This window comes from Patella vulgata, chromosome 6, assembly GCF_932274485.2.
Source record: "Patella vulgata chromosome 6, xgPatVulg1.2, whole genome shotgun sequence".
Lineage (NCBI taxonomy): Eukaryota > Metazoa > Mollusca > Gastropoda > Patellidae > Patella > Patella vulgata.
Window position 1 is genome coordinate 10,420,917 of NC_065884.2, and position 18,437 is coordinate 10,439,353.

Below are 18,437 nucleotides of genomic sequence, written 5' to 3' on the forward strand. Positions count from 1 at the left end.
TTATGCATTAATTTGTCTAGTTTGCATGTGTATAGTTCATAGTATGATTGTATTACAATCATTTGGAATTGGTTTTTGTCAAACCCCATTATGACAAGTGACTATCGTATGAATACGACCTTATTGTGCATTAACATATATAGTTCGCACGTATTTACCTCATGCACTTTATGTCGTGTTCTAGTTCATTGACTTATAATAGGACATTTGCAGTTTCTATTAGGAACATGATACCATACATATTGTGGATTCAATAACTTCTGAACATGAATTGAAATAAAATATTTTTCAAATACTACCATACTATTCATAGCTCACACTATTATTTGGGGGTGTATATTAAACGAAATCTATTTGGGGATCTATATTAAATGAAATGTATTATTTGCAGGTAGAATATAGATGAAATCTATTATTTGGGGGTGTATATTAAATGAAATCTATTATTTTGGGGTGTATATTAAACGAAATGTATTATTTGGGGGTGTATATTTTGTGAAATCTATTATTCGGGGGTGGATATTAAGTGAAATCTGTTATTTTGGGGTGTATATTAAACGAAATGTATTATTTGGGGGTTTATATTAAGTGAAATCTGTTATTTAGGGGTGTATATTAAACTAAATCTATTATTTGGTGGTGTATATTAAACTAAATCTATTATTTGGGGGTGTATATTAAACTAAATCTATTATTTGGGGGTGTATATTAAACTAAATCTATTATTTGGGGGTGTATATTAAATGAAATCTATTATTTGGGGGTGTATATTAAATGAAATCTATAATTTGGGGGTCTACATGTATATTAAATGAAATCTATTATTTGGGGGTGTATATTAAACTAAATCTATTATTTGGGGGTCTACATGTATATTAAATGAAATCTATTATTTGGGGGTGTATATGAAACGAAATCTATTATTTGGGGGTGTATATTAAATGAAATCTATTAATTTGGGGGTGTATATTAAATGAAATGTATTATTTGGGGGTGTATATTAAACGAAATGTATTATTTGGGGGTGTATATTAAGTGAAATCTATTATTTGGGGGTGTATATTAAACTAAATCTATTATTTGGGGGTGTATATTAAATGAAATCTATTATTTGGGGGTGTATATTAAATGAAATCTATTATTTGGGGGTGTATATTAAATGAAATCTGTATATTAAATGAAATCTATTATTTGGGGGTGTATATTAAATGAAATCTATTATTTGGGGGTGTATATTAAATGAAATCTATTATTTGAGGGTGTATATTAAACGAAATGAAATACAAAAGAGTTTAACATCAATAATGCAGTGTGCTATGAGGGTCGTTGCTTCAGGAACATGGGTAGCTGATGGTTAGTGAGCTATGTATACACTGTGGGTAGACACAGTCATTATGTATAATATTAATACTTCATTTCGATTTAATTCCCAAGATATTACTATTTGGTAACTATGTATGATAAACTTCATTTCGATTTGATTGGTGCGCGCTGTATCACAAGGTCTGTCATTGAGTAAACTGGCATGGTTTCGATTCCCCGGTTGTACATGGCAAAGAGTAGGGTCGCCTGTACAACCTCGTGGGTTTTCTCCAGGTCCTCTGGTTTCCACCCACTGCTAAAGACCCCTATGCACAAGCGAATTATTAAAATAAAATTAAACCATATGCTAGTCCCGAAATGACCTAGTTTGTGTCAAGTGAACTTAAAGTCTTTCTCTGTCTCTCTCATAGGATAAATATCAACTGAAATATTAGTACAATGATTGCTGTAATTTCTCAGACTGCTGTACACATAATTGGGGGAGGGAGGGGCTGCACTATGACCCACTGTTATACACCGGTGCCTGCAAATTACAGTTTAACACTCATGTTGTAAATTATTTAATTTATACGCTAGCTATTATTTGTAAATATTTAAAGAATTGAGATATAGAGTAAATGTAGAATGAGTATAGTAGCCAGTATGTATCAACACAATTCATCTGTCTTATCTCATTCATTCATAATAGCGGGTAGCCCACATTATACCAGTACATTATACCAATACACATATCATAATTACATATATTGATTTGTCTTGACCATCCAGGTTCACCATTTCAAATCAATAGTACATGTACTTGACATTCAGCATCATGGATTTATGAGAAGCCGGTAGTAACTGAGTAATCTACCACCCAACACCCCTTTACTTGAAATATAGACTCTACCGAAATATCTGGTGATTCTATTTTAACCAATACAAGGGAATGAGTGGATTGTACCAACTGTAAGGTAGTATAGGGAGTATCCACTATGTCACATTCAAAACTAGTAAAAGAATGTAGGCTATTGGCATAAATTTGTGCCAGTATAATTCCACATTCCAAGACAATCAGTGTGAAGGATTATGTATTATTGAAATATTTTGTGGTGTGGCGTTTTCTGTGATATGTTATTAATTGAAGAATGGTTCTATTATATAATCGTACAAGAGAACATGTGCTTTAATGATCTAATCAGTTATTAGACTCAGTGACAGTATTATATCAGAGCGGTGGAGGTGGGTATATTTTTATCTCAGTTATCTCGTTGTAAAGGTACATTTTAGTTAAATAAATAAAAGACCTGTTATCTCATTTTAAAGATGCGATTCAATTTTTTCAATCAGACGTAAAAATTTTCAAAGAATAAACAGGATAATTGTAAATGTGTCAGAGATGTCGGTAGTTTTTGTGATGTAATGAGTCAACCTTGTTTGTAGTATAGATTTGAATTTAGGTGTATAACGTCTTTAGGGAAAGGTATGAATGGGTTGTTTCTAAGGTTATGGTACATGCTCTACAAGAGGGAGAATTTTGCCAGGATGGTGGTGGTCGTTTCCACTTATTTTGTTTAATGTGGTTGTATATTGTTGTCACCATGTCCGTCTGTCGTTCACATTTCTTGTTGACACAATAGAGGCTACAATAGTCCACATATCTTTATATTAATATGGATTGTTTATCTCATTGTAAAGAAGATGCCTGTTGATTTTTTATTATAAGTTTCAGAGTTATTTCCTGTATTGGACGAAATCGATTATAAACATACCTGTTAGTTAATTCTCTTCTTTTATTGAAAGGGGGGGGAGACAGGGTTTGGATTACGTGTGCGTTGTACCAGAGGGACTGTACCAGAGGGTTTCGATTCCCCGATTGTCCGTGACAAGGAGTAGGGTCGTCTGTCCAGCCTCGTGGGTTTTCTCCGGGTCCTTATTGCTGTTGAGCGATTTTCGAATATATATTCCAGAGTTATCCCCCATCTGTTATGAAATCTTGTTAGTCTCTTCAAGACTTTATGAATTATCTTTTTGAAATTAGTTAACCATAGAATATAATTGGACGTTATAAAATGTCCAGGGTTTAAATCACAGATGTGTCTAGTTGTTTGGATGGTAAAAAAAAAAGAACTGAGTTTTCATCTGGCCATTTAATCCAGAAAATGTTCCAAATGTCGTAAAGATTTTATGCCAATTTATACCTCATGACTGTTTCCTCCATTTTCTTATCAGCATCATATGAATACTTATATCATAAGTCAAAGTCCAATCAACTGGGTCAATCTGGAAAATTCTTATATAAATGAGGAGAATTGTGTATTTTAGTGTAGTTGAGTCATGAATTAAAGTCCAATAAACAAGTACTAGATTTACAATAAAATGACAGATGTTGAATTTAGAATATAAATATTTTATTTTATTTACGCCCATATTTTCCAATGGAGGTATTCTGTTGTCCCACCTGTCCGTCCATCCATCCATCCACACCTACAGGTCACAATTTTTATCCGATTGATTTTGGTGTGTATAGGACCTTAACTTCCTGGATTATGTCCCCTGATTGTACGAAAAATTGCGATTTTAGTTTGTGGTCCCTTTAAGAGGTCACAATTTCTATACGATTATCATGAAATTTAAAATATATTAGTATATCCCAAAGATCTGGGCTCCTGTCGATACTTGTGTGTATGGGACTGTAACTTCCTGGATTATGGCCTCTGATCATATGTAAAAAAAACAAAAACATTTTAAGCTTGTTTTCTGTCCATTGCTTGCAAAATGTAGGCGTATCTTGCATGGCAACAGCTTGTTTAAAAACATATTGTGATCAAAGTTTCAGGGAGAAGGGTTTGACATAGGCGAAGCCTGTTCCCCAATCCCATTCAGACATCCTGAATAAAAATATTGTTTTAGAAAAAAAGTTTCAGGTTTGAAGTGAAATATTCAAACTTGTGAACACACTTCAGCTCTTGTCTGATTATTTAAACAGGGATAGCCACGGTGGCTCAGTGAGTAAGATGTTGGCTCGCTAATCTGGATGTCCTGTGTTCGATCCTTGTGTTGACCGCGAAAGTTCATCAGGATTTTTCGGCATGGTTTTTCCCATGTCAGTGGTATAGGATGAAGAGTCTGATGGTTAGCACGTGCGCACTGTATCTTAAGGTCTGTCATTGTGTCAACTGCCGTGGTTACGGCACACTGTATCATAAGGCCTGTCATTGAGTCAACTGGTGTGTTTTCGAATCCCCGGTTGTACGTGACGAGGAGTAGGGTCGCTTGTCCAACCTCGTGGGTTTTCTCCGGGTCCTCCGGTTTCCTCCCACTGCTAAAGACCCCTACGTGCAAGCGAAATTAACTGTTTAAATATATCACCGTTTCACCATAATGAAGGTTGCATTTGAATTTCGGGAAAACTGAAACGGAACTGCCTGACAAAATGGCCACTCCTTGTACACAAATTGTATGTAATAAAAAGGTTGTGGACCCTCTAGAGGTCACAATTTTTGTGCGATTTTGATAAAACTCCAAATATATCTTTATATCCAAAACATCTCAGCCCCTTTCGATATTTGCGCATTTCAGACCATGAATTCTTGGCTTATGGCCCCTGATTGTACGAAAAAATGCTGTCTTGCAAAATGTGGTTGTATCTTGCCTGGCAACCGCTGGTTTAAACAGTATAAGGATTTGTCTTTTATACCCTGTGATGCTAGCAACAGTCGGGGTCTCGTTGCCACTTTTTTTTTCTCTGCTTGTGGACAGTTAATTTGTGACCAATTTATAATCACAACTTGATGGAAGTTCCCTTTCAACCATGGGCAGGGGTTGAAATGTTTGTAAAATTTTACTTGTCTCAGGTGACAAGTAGAAATATTTTTTACTTGTCACTTGGTCATTTCAAGTTGTCACCATTTATTTTCGTTTTTAATAACAAAAAAAAAAATAAACTCATTGTTTTAAAGTTACAATTTCATATTTTTAAGTTATTTTTAAAATGTATTACAATAAATCCCTTAAATAGATGGTATCTATAAACAGTCCTACCTTGTTAAAGAATAATCCTATTAATCCTATAATTCACTATTGCCAGTTGAGAAATTGGCAAAAATATCATTTTTAACTTCAAATTCAAACGTTTGAAGATAGCTACTCCATGGTGGAGAATAGAAAACAAGGGAGGTATTGGGAGGTAACTGTGTTATTTTTTCCGGCGTATGTGTGAAAAAGACAACCCATGATCGTATAATAGTGAGATGACAACCTATTGAGCAAAAGACATAGAAATAATTATGTTTTGACTTTCTTAGAAAATATGAAATTGTAACTTTAAATTGTTTAATTGGCATTTAGCAAATGAATGAGAATAAGACATTACACAATTTTATAGAATACAAATTACTTAAAATTCAAAAGATTTAGTTCTGGCGATGTTTCAACAAGGGCTCTCTCGTCCTGCTTAATATCATTGTATTACTATTAATTCAAAACTTGTTGAGGGAGCCACGGTGGCTAGTTGGTTAAGACGCTGGCTCGCTAGCCTGGAGGTCGGGTGTTCAATCCCTGCATTGGCCGAGAAAGTTCATCGGGATTTTCCAACGTGGTTTCCCCTTGTCAGTGGTGCAGAACGGAGGGTCTGACAAGGACAGCTGTCTAGTCCTTCGGATGAAACGAAAAACCGAGGTGCCGTGTATACATTGGAATGCACTTAAAAGATCCCTTGGCAGTTGGAATTCGACATAAGAGTAGGCGATAGTGTCGCTGCCCGGGCAAAATTTCCCTCATAGCACACTGTATGGCGTATGCCCGTCTTCATTAGCCCAGTTCGGTGCAGAACAGTAGGACGTTAAACCCCATTTCATTTCAAAACTTGTTTGCCTTCATTTTCGCTACCGGCATATATATATATATCCGCTTTTCATTTGTGTCTGCTTTAAATAGAGGGCGAGAGTGGGTGTTTCTTTTTCATAAAAACAACGTTTTCGTAGCACTAGCATGGAATAGATCAGTAATAATAATGGCCAAAGAATTAAATTATTTCCCTAGAATGATGTAATATTGAGTGTGATTGGATGATTAAGAACGAACAGACAAAATTGTGGGCACCACAAATTTATGCCTTGACAGTGGCAGAGGCCTCTTGTCCGGGCTTGTCATATTTCACACATCGACTATTACATTGCCACGCCTAAATTTTACTGTAGCCTACCTATTTTGCAAGGCTGGGGAAGCATGATTGTAGGCTCTGTTATCCAGGCAATTGAGAGATCCACAGTAGTTCAGTTTTATTTTGACGCTGGCTCACTAACCAGACAGTCTGTGGGTTGGTGGAGGATTTTTCTTGAAATAATCAGGCCTGGTTTCCACTTGTCAGCAGTATGCAAAACAAAGGGTGTGAACGTAGAGCAACCCTTTACTTTACAGTTTGAATTTTATGAATAGTAGGCAATGCCGCTGTTCAAACAATATTTCCCCTCCTAACAAAATTGCATGGCATATATATGCTTGTCTCATAAGTCGGTTTTGTGCAGAACGGTAGGATGGCCATGCTAAACGCCCATTTCATTTCATGAGTTATTCATGATGGTTCAATTATGATGAACAGTAAAATATTTAAGACTTACATGTACTTCGTATTGTCATAAATATCATGATTGGATAAATTTCATACCTTTACCTGAAATTCTCCTTTTAGTGGTAACCATGGATACAATGAGTCTTGTTTAGTAAAAGTGCAAAAGCTCTCATTATCTTAAACAAGAAAAAAATAAGAAATTAATTTCTTAGTATTAAATAGATTTCTTTCCTTTTAGAATTTCATTGCCCTCTAGAAAAACAAAATGCAGAGGAAATAATTTAGCAACAAATTTTCAGCCGAATAACGCCCCTTTTTGACTAGCTTGATTTTCACCTACAATTGGTAACCTTCAAACAAGTTTAATCAGGTTGTTAGATAGGGCAGCTAGCCTTGCCGGCAGGGAAGATTTCAACTGATAACATTCATAGATTGTTAGGTGATTGCACCACATTGTCCTAAATGGCTAGCCTTGCCGGCAGGGGAAAGTTACTAATCATGAGATCAGCAGGTGATTTTACATCTATGTCAAACAGGCTTGGATATTAGAGTTTAGTTGTACCAGGCACTGATGATCTAGTACCAGACAATCTGAACTTTGCGCGGCGCGTGTATTAAAAAAAAAAAGAAAAAGAGAGATTTGTGCTGCGCATGTATTAATGAAAAATAATAAAGAGACAGATTTGTGCTGCATATATATTAATAAAACAAAAAAAAACCAGATTTGTGCTGCACATGTATTAATTAAAAAAAAGACAGATTTCTGCTGCATGTGTATTAGCAATATCAATTAAAACAAGAGACTGATTTATGCCACACAAAATGTCTGTCAAATCCTAAATTTTGTGCCTGAAAATGTTTTTGAAAAGTGCCAGGGCCCTGTTTCACGAAATTTTAACAAGAGATAAAATCCAAATTTTAGTAGATACTTCAGTTTTGATTGGCTAAGCACTAAAATCAATCTAATATTATCCAATCAAATTACTAGAATTTGGATTTTATCTTAGTTAAAATTTCGTGAAACAGGCCCCAGATTTCCAGGCTCGATGTCATTCAAAGACAGTTTTGTTCCCAATAAATCTAATGGTAATTTAAATTTCCGGCGTGATTCCCCTTTGTCAGTGATGCAGGACGGAGGGCCTGACAAGGACAGCTGTCTAGTTGTTCGGATGGGACAAAAACATGAGGTCCCGTGTACACATTGCGTGCACGTAAAAGATCCCTTGACAGTTGGAATTCGATATAAAAGTAGGCTGTAGTGCCGCTGTTCGGGCAACATTTCCCTCGGAGTAGGACGTTAAACTCCATTTCATTTCATTGGTAATTAAAGGATTTGATCCTTAAAGGAAATTGTTGAATAAGCATAATGTTAAAGGTCCACCCACACAAGAAGTTATATTGTAAAAATATATTTGACTACGGTACATGTTCTAACGTGACAAGGAGTAGGGTCGCCTGTCCAACCTCGTGGGTTTTCTCCGGGTCCTCCGGTTTCCTCCCACTCCTAAAGACCCCTATGCGCAAGCGAATTATTGAAATATAATTAAAAACCATATGTTTGTCCTGAAATGACCTAGTTTGTATTGAGTGAACGTTAAAGATGGGTGATTTAATGGTATATATGGACTAAAAACATATTCAAACTAATTAATTTGTCATAACTTTGCTTCAAATCCGTCTCAAACATTGTAATTGCGAAGGAATGTCCTGCTATAAAAATTCGATCAAACCAGGTCATGTTTACGTCACGTCTTGGAAGTCAGAGGAGAATTCATTGCATACATAAGATGATGTTGTCTTTAATCGCTTACTATTTATTACAAATATCGAATCCTAATTAAATTCTCGAATTATCCACTACCCACATCTTTTTCCGTCATTTTTATCTCAGAAAGTGTTGTACTTCTAACTCTTCATAAAGTTTATCAACTTGTACATCAAGCGCTCAGTGTTCGCGTGTGACCTTTGACATCACGTGTGCAGAAATTCCTAATCGTCGGGCTGTTGATTAGGGGAATCCTTACATTTTTGTCCTGTATACGCTCCACGAGTGTTTTTCGGGGAATCCAGTATTTTTCTAATAAGATTGGATATCTCTACTTTCCATATATACCAAAATTACCATACTTTTATTGGAAATAACCACCCGATAAATACTTTTCTGGGAACCCATCTTTAAACCCCATTTGTCCCTCTCTCTCACATGATTGGCTTATTACTCGAATGACTGTGCAAATTTTAGTACTCAAAAACCTTTCAATGGTCAAAATGTCACTGTTTAAAAAAAAATGTATATAAGAAAATAAGTGACTCAATTTTCATAATATTGTGGCTTGATTTCATTTCATTGGGGTATATGAAAACGTGGTAAGATTGCTCAATGTGACATCAAAAAGAACACTTTCATATTTCAGAATTATCTGATCATGAATTCAGAAAGTGTTGTTTTTGCTGAGATATCTTTTCGCTCACATCCTAGTGAACATTTTACAGTAATTTGGGCACAACAGCTGAATCTGGGCTCGATGGGAGCTGTGTCTGCCCGGATAGATGGGTTTTGATTTAGCCCAATGATTATTTGATCTTTCAAAGCATGAGGGTCTTTGGGTAATTGTTTTATAGTTCTAATAAGCACATATCTTTTATGCAATCTAATTACATTTAATTACTGTCAGAACCCATGCTTCAGTTGTCATTTAATAATAGATGACTTTTCACACCAATCTTTTTGTGGTTCTTTGTTATTTGATTTGGGGTTATGTTCCCCTGGACCAGCAAAGAAATGTTCGCAACAATTTATTAATAAACTTGGTGAAATTGTTCATTGGACCATAGGGAAGAATCCCGATGAATTTTAATATTTCCTGATCATAAACTATAAATATCTTTTGACAGAGTTGTTTTCCATTATATTTGCTTTTAATGCATATAGTACAAAGTTCATAGCAAAATGGGGGTCACGGTGGCTAAGTGGCCGAAAAAGTTCATCCAGATTTTCCGGCATGGTTCCCACTTGTCAGTGATACAGGCGGAGAGCCTGACAAAGACAGCTGTCTAGTCGTTCGGATGGGAGAGCCTGACAAAGACAGCTGTCTAGTCGTTCGGATGGGATGAAAAACAGAGGTCCTGTCTACACATTGGCGTGCATGTAAAAGATCCCTTGACAGTTGGAATTCGATATAAGAGTAGGCTGTAGTGCTGCTGTCCAGGCACACTTTTTGGCGTATGCCAGTCTTCATTAGGTCAGTTCGGAGTAGAATAGTAGGACATTAAAACCCAATTAATTTCATTTCATAGCAGAACAGTAGGACTTTAAACCCCATTTCATTTCATTCAGAAAGTACATAATATATTTTCAAAACTTGCTTCTTAGGATTTGTTAACATTGGTGTTAGATTCAGAACGGACGACTTGCTACTAGTGGACATATAGAAGGCCTGATAAGTACCTCTTTATATGGACATGTTATCCAGAAAGAATTACCGATATTTGTCAGTGGATTGTGTACCCATTTTTTACCAAATATTTTAATTTCCATTAGGGATGTGCTTGGTGCATAATGTTAAGCAAATCAAGGCATTTTCCTTGCTGACATCAATGTCTGAAGTTCAAGAAATAACTGCCCGAGAATCAACACGTTGACCATGAACATGCATATTTCTTTTATTGATGAGTGGAGAGAGATAGAAATTTGGTTTAACGTCCACTCGACACAAACTAGATCATTTCGGGACTAACATAAGGTTTATTTTTATTTCAATACTTTGCTTGCGCGTAGGGGTCTTTAGCAGTGGGAGGAAACCGGAAGACCTGGAGAAAACCCATGAGGTTGGACAGGCGACCCTACTCCTTGTCACGTACAACCGGGGATTCAAAACCACGCCAGTTGACTCAATGACAGGCCTTATGATACAGCGCGTAGCACGCAAGTGCTAACCATTCGTCCATCCAACCCCCTATTGATGAGTGAAGCAGCAGTTTAGAAAATGGGCAACAGAATGAACAAGGGCTACTACTTTGCCCATATATTCTGGACATGTCCTATGCGATTTTCCAAACGTCCGACCAGGAATATGCCCAATTGGACTTCAAGATAGGGTGAAAAATATTCAAAATTCCAAAATAAATTGATTGTACTGGGTGTATAACTAATACTCATCTCGATTATCGTTGATAATAGGCTGGATTGGGTTGGTAATTATGTGATCAACCCTTTTATGGTGTTACACTTCTACCTTAACTGGGCTGCCATGGTGGTTCAGTGGGTAAGATGTTGGCTCGCTAACCAGACGGTCCCGCTTTCGATATCTGCGTTGGCCATGTAAGTTCATCGGGATATTCCAGCGTGGTTTCTCCTTGTCAGTGGTGCAGGACAAAGGGCCTGGCAAGGGACAACATATATTCATTCGGATGGGTTGAAAAACCGAGGTCCCTTGTACACATTGGCGTGTACATAGAAGATCCCCTGGCAATAGGAGTTTTATAGAAGTGTAGACTGTAGCATCGCTGTCCTGGGCAAAATTTCCCTCATAGCACACTGTATGGTGTAAGCCCATCTTCATTAGCCTTGTCGGAGCAGAGCATTAGGGTGTTAATCTGCCCTGATTGATTTTCTTAATCTACATGATTTCCTTTATTATTTGTTTCATGGTTTCTTTTTTTGGCGGACATATTTATCCCTATTGTTATTTGTCGAACGAGATGAAAAATAGTGAACTAACCTTTAACAATCCATTTTTATCTGTAATCATATGGCGTAAACTTGAAACAGGTACGGGTTGGTACGCTTTCATTATATCCTAATGGGAATACACATAATTTTGTAGGAATAAAACTGACATAACTTTTAATAACGTACGGGAAAGTAAATAGGAAAAATAGCGAGGTGCACCTATTTTTTTGTATTCAGAACATGATATGCTATATAACATAAAAATATTGTAGTTCAAGTTTATTAAAGGGAATGGAAGCTGACAAACCTTTTCTGGTGAGCTAATTAAACCCAACTAAAAATGTCTGATGAGCAAAATTTTGAAATAGCATTACTGGAATGAACGTAAAAAATAATTGGGTTCAGAGAATTATACTAACATCATGAAGTCTTTCAATCACATTGGAGAAGAAGGGGGTTGAGTGGGCATTGTAGTTCATAAGGGCGTGTTTACTATCCAAGTTATGGGTTTGATTGCTTGCTTGTATGTTACATGGAGTAAGTTCCCTTGCCTAACCTTGTGCTTTTTTTTCATTAATTCTGCATTCATCCCAGTCCTCAAGTAATACAATCTAATTTAAATACAGATCTATGTTTCGTTTCGTTTTTTTTATATTTTCGATGACTTACACTACGTGAGAGTCTGACCGGTTGTAGTGGGAGGTCGCGTCAGAGGTCATATGAGCGGCTTTTGACCCTATGACGTGAGACATTGATTAATCAACTAGCGTTGACGTTCTAGTGGTTTACCCACAGTTCCATGCATCGCACCCCAAGAGAACTCGCCATAACAGACTGTTTCATTGGCTTATCCCTCACATCAACCAGAACACGTGTTATATAATAACTCTTCCAGATCCTAGTGTAATAAAGACAAGTAAAACGAAATTTTGAACTATAAAAAAACAAAACGAAATAGAATCTGTGTTTTAAATCAGATAGCAAGTAATATTTTTGTTTTGTCATCTTTGAATCATTGCAATCATTACTATTTACTAGCGCATAGTTTTGTAGGTTGTGTTTTTCTTTCTTTATTACAAATTGCGTCCAAAACAATAGAATACACAACTTGTGTAGTGATTATAAAAAGTTCATTATGTCTTAAATATTGCAATGCAACCATTACTATTTACTAGCGCATTGTCTTGTAGGATGTGTTTTTCTTTTTTCATTACAAATGGCGCCCAAAACAATAGAATACACAACTCGAGTAGTGATTATAAAAAATTCATTGTGTCTTAAATATGGGATTGGATATTTTTATGGCAAGATATCAACATCAGTATTAACTGAAATAGACCAATAAAGAATTTTAGTTCGTGTTTTTTTTTCTCGAATATTATGAAAAATATTGAGTTAGAGGGTCAGCACCTTTAATAAGATACGTATTGTTTGCATAATTCACGATTGACAACTTGCCAATGAATGTTTGTTAATTTTGACGCAGAGAGTTTTGTAAGCTTCAGCCTTTAATGACCTGACCTGATAAACCAAGGCTAATGTCCGTCCCATCCAGAATGTCAACAATACCACACAATCTACAAGATTCTACAGCCGAGCTGAATGATCTAATAATAGTCGAAGCTAATCAGTGGGATGATTGTCAGGGTTCATCTTTCAAGTCATGTGACCTGCATCCGAGTATAAATTAAAATTTCATCAAGCACCTGGTCCTTGCAGCATATTATCGGTTGGGAGACCCTGTAAATTTTGTTTCCGTGTAAAAATTCAGATGTTGGTAGTCTCCCTTTATCAAGAGCAGTTATATAATTAGTTTTAAATATAACGTTACCCAGGTTACCCAACTGCATGTACGTTTATTTGTTTATATATTTACACATTTTCATTTTTATACTTAAAATTGTCATTTTTTAGTTTATGTTTGGAATTTTATCATTTAAATTACATTTCTTTTATTCTTTATTTTATTTTTAATGAATTGGGATGAAAAAAAAGCAAAAAAAAGCTTGTACGCAGTATTTTGATGTTTTGTGATGCATTAAAAATATCCTTAAATAAGTGAAGACAGACACAATTTTTTATTAATTTGTGCTGAATCAAATGACAGATACCAGAGGAACTGTGTCTGACAAAAGTCTGATTTTATCATTTAAATTATCATATTTATTTTATTCTTTATTTTATTCTTAATGAATTGGGCTGAAAAAAAAAAAAGCTTGTACGCAGTATTTTGAAGTTTTGTGATATATTAAAAATATACTTAAATAAGTGATGAAAGACAAATTTTTTTATTAATATGTGCTGAACCAAATGGCAGATACCAGAGGAACTGTGTCTGACGAAAGTCTGATTTTATCATTTAAATTATCATTTTATTCTTAATGAATTGTGCTGAAAAAAAAGCTTGTACGCAGTATTTTGAAGTTTTGTGATATATTAAAAATATCCTTAAATAACTCATGAAGGACACAATTTTTTTTTATTAATACGTGCTGAACCAAATGACAAGAGGAACTGTGTCTGACAAAATCTGATTTTTAGCATGACATTGTCTGTGACAGGTGCTTTATTTACAGGCTTGATAATATGTGATGTTGTATATGTTTCTATCATTCTTTAGGGGCTACTGTGAAATATTAAGAAAATCTTGGGTTTTAAATCTTGATATGTGCTGGTAAAGATCTTGGGATTTTTCAAGCTAGGTTCTTGCTGGACAGGAGAAATGTGTTCAGACTGACTCACAACAAAGTAGGGTTTATATAGCTTCTGTAGATAGTCATTTAGAAAATAAATAATAATAATAAAAAATATGGTTAGATATACCATATCTCGAGTGTATTGTCCAGGGATAAAATGAAATATTTTTCATTGACTGTATATAAATATTGTAGAATGAAATCTATAAGATTTATAGATTAATACATTTTGAGCCAGGTGCAGTTACATTCTTTGAACTGTAATTTTATGCCTAAAATCCCCAGAAAACAGCTAATTGGATATGTAGTAATTTTTATATGGCTGGAATTTTATCAGAGTAACCTAGTGACTGAATAATTAAAGGTAAAAGATTTCATCATGTAATTTGAACTGTATTATTATATACTACCGGCGGTAATCTAAAGTACATTTTTCGCTCTCAAACGAGATTTGATTGTTTATCTAAAACTCAAATTTATGGTCAAAGTCTGAAATTCTAATGTTTACTTAAAGATACATTATGGGAGATTTTTATAGAGAGTTGGCCATTCTTGCTATAACAGTTCAAAAGTAGATGATATAAGAAGAATATATTGAAAAATTCAGTCAAATTACTATATTCTGAACATAGTTATCATCGTTGTAATATTTGCCTAGAAATGGTAGCGAATTGTGTCTTCACCTTCGCTGATCGTTTGATTGACAGGCGTTAACTCCACCTACATATCTCGATTATCAAGTAAAGTTTTCAATGGCATACCGAAACGCTTTACAGCGGCCTCGCTAAGTACACTCTATCATTTAGCCTCAATCTTACTGACGTATTTTCATCAGGTTACCCCTTATTTGATTTAATCAATTAGTGAAATCCTATTTAAATCCGAGCTGTAGCCGAGCCATCCGTGGGTCTACAGAGTTGATTTTGGTCTTGTTGTTTAAATAAAGATCTAATTTATAATTTCTATAACATCTGAAGCCTAAATTAAGACTTGCAATAATCAGATTTAGCTCTTGCATAATGCATGTTTAAAGGAACACAGATTCATTTAATTACTTTTCTTATTTTCTCTTTTATGAAATCCTATTTTGAGATGGAATATGTCTTAAAGGAGCAAACTTTTTTGCTTTAGCTTCTTTTTTTTATTTGCTAAAATTTTATATAATTTCTGTTACTGTTAGATTCTAATAATTTTGGAGTGTGTTTAAAATTTGAAAACCATGAGCAGTTTATCAGTTGAGAGAAGAATTCTGGTTGTATTTGTTCTTCTGCCAAAAGACTCATTTATATTAAAGTAAAGGTATTTATGTGTATGAGGAGAATATGATGGGCCCCAAAACAGGACCTTGAGAGATACCGTTAATACTGTTAAAAACTATTGTGTCTGGTTTATACATTGGGATTTTATTAAAAAAAAATAACTGTATTTAAATTGATTTTATTTTCAACCAAGAATGTTTTACATGTTAACAATAGATACATAAAATAACATGAAATGTATTAGATAAAATATCTACGATTGTGACATCTGTGAGACAATATTATTGTTCGATGTCTATAACTTGTACATTGTTTATCCAGGCTTCCGAGGTAAGTAGTGTGAATAACATCAGTCAGCAATGTATTTTCGACGTTCGTATGCAAACCTGGACATAAGGCACCTTGTCAATACACAAATTATATAATTTGCCTAACTTTTATATCATAATATATGTACCAGGTATTATGAGAAAATTTGTGTCTGACAAAGTTTGTAAAGGGTTCCATATGTCCAGGCTTGTTTGTAGGGATAAAAGCCGATTCAAAGTTAAGATTGCGTAGTGTAGAATTATGCCGATAATGTTTGAGGTGGAGTTTTCATGCTTTGGTTAAGATTGGGGTAGATCAAAGAGAGCGCGAGAGAGAGCAACGGGGGTTTAACGTCCACTCAACACAGACTATGTCATTTCGGGACTAACATATGGTTCAAATTTATTTCAATAATTCGCTTGTGCGTAGGGGTCTTTAGCAGTGGGAGGAAAACAGGGGACCCGAAGAAAACCCACAGGACCCGAAGAAAACCCACGAGGTTGGACAGACGACCCTACTTCTTGTCACGTTCAAGAGGGGAATCGAAACGACGCCAGTTGACTCAATGACAGACCTTATGATGCAGCGCGCAGGTGCTAACCATTCAGCCATCCAACCCCCTGATAGATCAAAGAGGGATTAGAACTTTGAACAAGAAATTAAATGTAACCTATTTAATTTAAAGATACATTATGAGCGATTAGATAAAGAGCTGGCAGTTCGCACTATAATAGTTAAAAACTAGATAATGTAAAGGGAATTTGCTGAAAATTTCAGTCAAATTGATCCATCATTACTAAAGTCGGTACAATAAAAAACATAGTCACAATTATCTATTTTTTGATTTAGTCATCAATGAGTGTTGAGCAGCAGATCGGATTCCAATCCAGTAATTATTGCAGGCTAACGATGACATCGAGAGTGGATTACGGTCTGGATAAGTTAATTAATGTCTAATTAATAATTTAGAAAACATTTCAAGCCTAAAGAAAGACCTTCTATAGGCAGATTTAGCTCTTGCATAATGTATGTTTAATGTAATATCATATTCAAAATAACTCCTGACTCATTCCATTATTGAAAGTCCAAGAACTGGCCTATTCAGACCAAAGACATGTCCACAAGCACTAGCTGAATGTCTGAAAACCGCTGTGGTCTAAAGCTTAGCAGGACGTCAGCAGATCAGTCTCAAATTATGCTTCAAACACGACAATCTACTTCAAACACGATAGCTATAGCGAAGTCACAGCCCATTGAACTTTTTTTTTTTTACAGACTAGTGAACATCTGGCTGTTTTAAATTATTGTAGGCCTAGCGCATGATATTATATATTTGGGATAATTTCTTATATTTTTCATATTATTGGTTAGGCCATGCATTCATCAGTAATATCTTACAATCAATATGAACGATTTTGTAATTGTCAATTGTTAATTGTCAAATTAACCTAATTCTATAGTTCATTAAAGGGTGGCGGTGGTGGATAGCCGAATGGTTAGCACATGCGAATTGTATCATATGGTCTGTCATTGAGTCAACTGGCGTGGTTTCGATTCCCCAGTTGTACATGACAAGGAGTAGGTTGCCTGTCTAACCCCATGGGTTTTCTTCGGGCCCTCTGCTTTCCTCCCACTGCTAAAGACCCCTACGCGAAAGCGAATTATTGAAATAAAATTGAACCATATGTTTGTCCCGAAATGACCTAGTTTGTGTCGTGGACGTTGAACCCCATTTCTCTCTATCTCTCTGTTTAATCAGATAATTAAATCACAGTTGATGATTGTTAAAGTCAATTTCGATCTTACTCAATCTGATTAAAATACTTTCAATGGCCTCTACTACATGAAGATCTGACCAGTTGTAGTGGGAGGTCATGTCAGGGGTCATGTGAGTGGCTTTTGACTTTATGACGGCAGACATTTGATTAACCAATCAGCGTTGATGTTTTCTAGCAGGATACCCACAGTTCCGTGCATTGCACGCCATGAACTCGCTGCAACAGACCGTTTTAATGGCTAATCCCTCACATTGACCAGAACGCGGGTTATATCTTCCAGATCCTAGTTTAGTAAAGACAAGAAAAACAAAATTTTGAACTATAAAAAAAGGATACAATATAGGATCTGTGTTTTAATTAGATTGGTTCTTACATAGATATAATGGAGAAAAAAAATGTTTTTTTTTAACCAATAAAAATGTGAGAGGAGCTGGTTGAGATGCCACTGTTGTGTGAAATTTTCCTTTCTTGTACAACTTATTTCACTACTGCATTAAGCGAAAGTAGTTATATCTTAGTCTCGAAATGACCATTTCTTTCTTTTATTGTGGTTCTCATGGATCATAAGAAATAATTTTTTGAATTTGAAAAACTTAAATAATGGAAGAAATTAGAAACAAATTTTCGATATCTTTATGGTTTTATTCATTTGTTCTAATTGTTGATTGCAGTCAAAAAGCATAACTTCGGTGAAGTGTCAAAAGGGTGTATCTCGGGAAATTAGTCAAATACACTTTTTTGCATTTTTAAAATCTCCCAATTAATATGCATATTTCTGTCTAAGCTGTGTATCTCTACGCCAATTAGAACTGTTCTTGGTATCATGTGTCCAAATGTTTTATCTTGATT

General features: G+C 35.2%; 1 protein-coding gene across 4 annotated transcripts in view; it reads left to right on the forward strand.

Annotated features, from left to right (window-relative positions):
- LOC126825153 (phosphatidylserine decarboxylase proenzyme, mitochondrial) overlaps positions 1-18,437 on the forward strand; it is a 43,650-nt gene that overhangs the window by 11,448 nt on the left and 13,765 nt on the right. The window contains exon 1 of one of the 4 annotated variants that reach the window (XM_050554657.2): positions 2,265-2,544. The exons of the other annotated variants lie outside the window; for them this stretch is intronic. The gene's annotated coding sequence lies outside the window, so the exon portion shown is untranslated. Of the gene's footprint in view, positions 1-2,264; positions 2,545-18,437 lie in introns of those variants that run through there. 4 annotated transcript variants of the gene reach the window in all.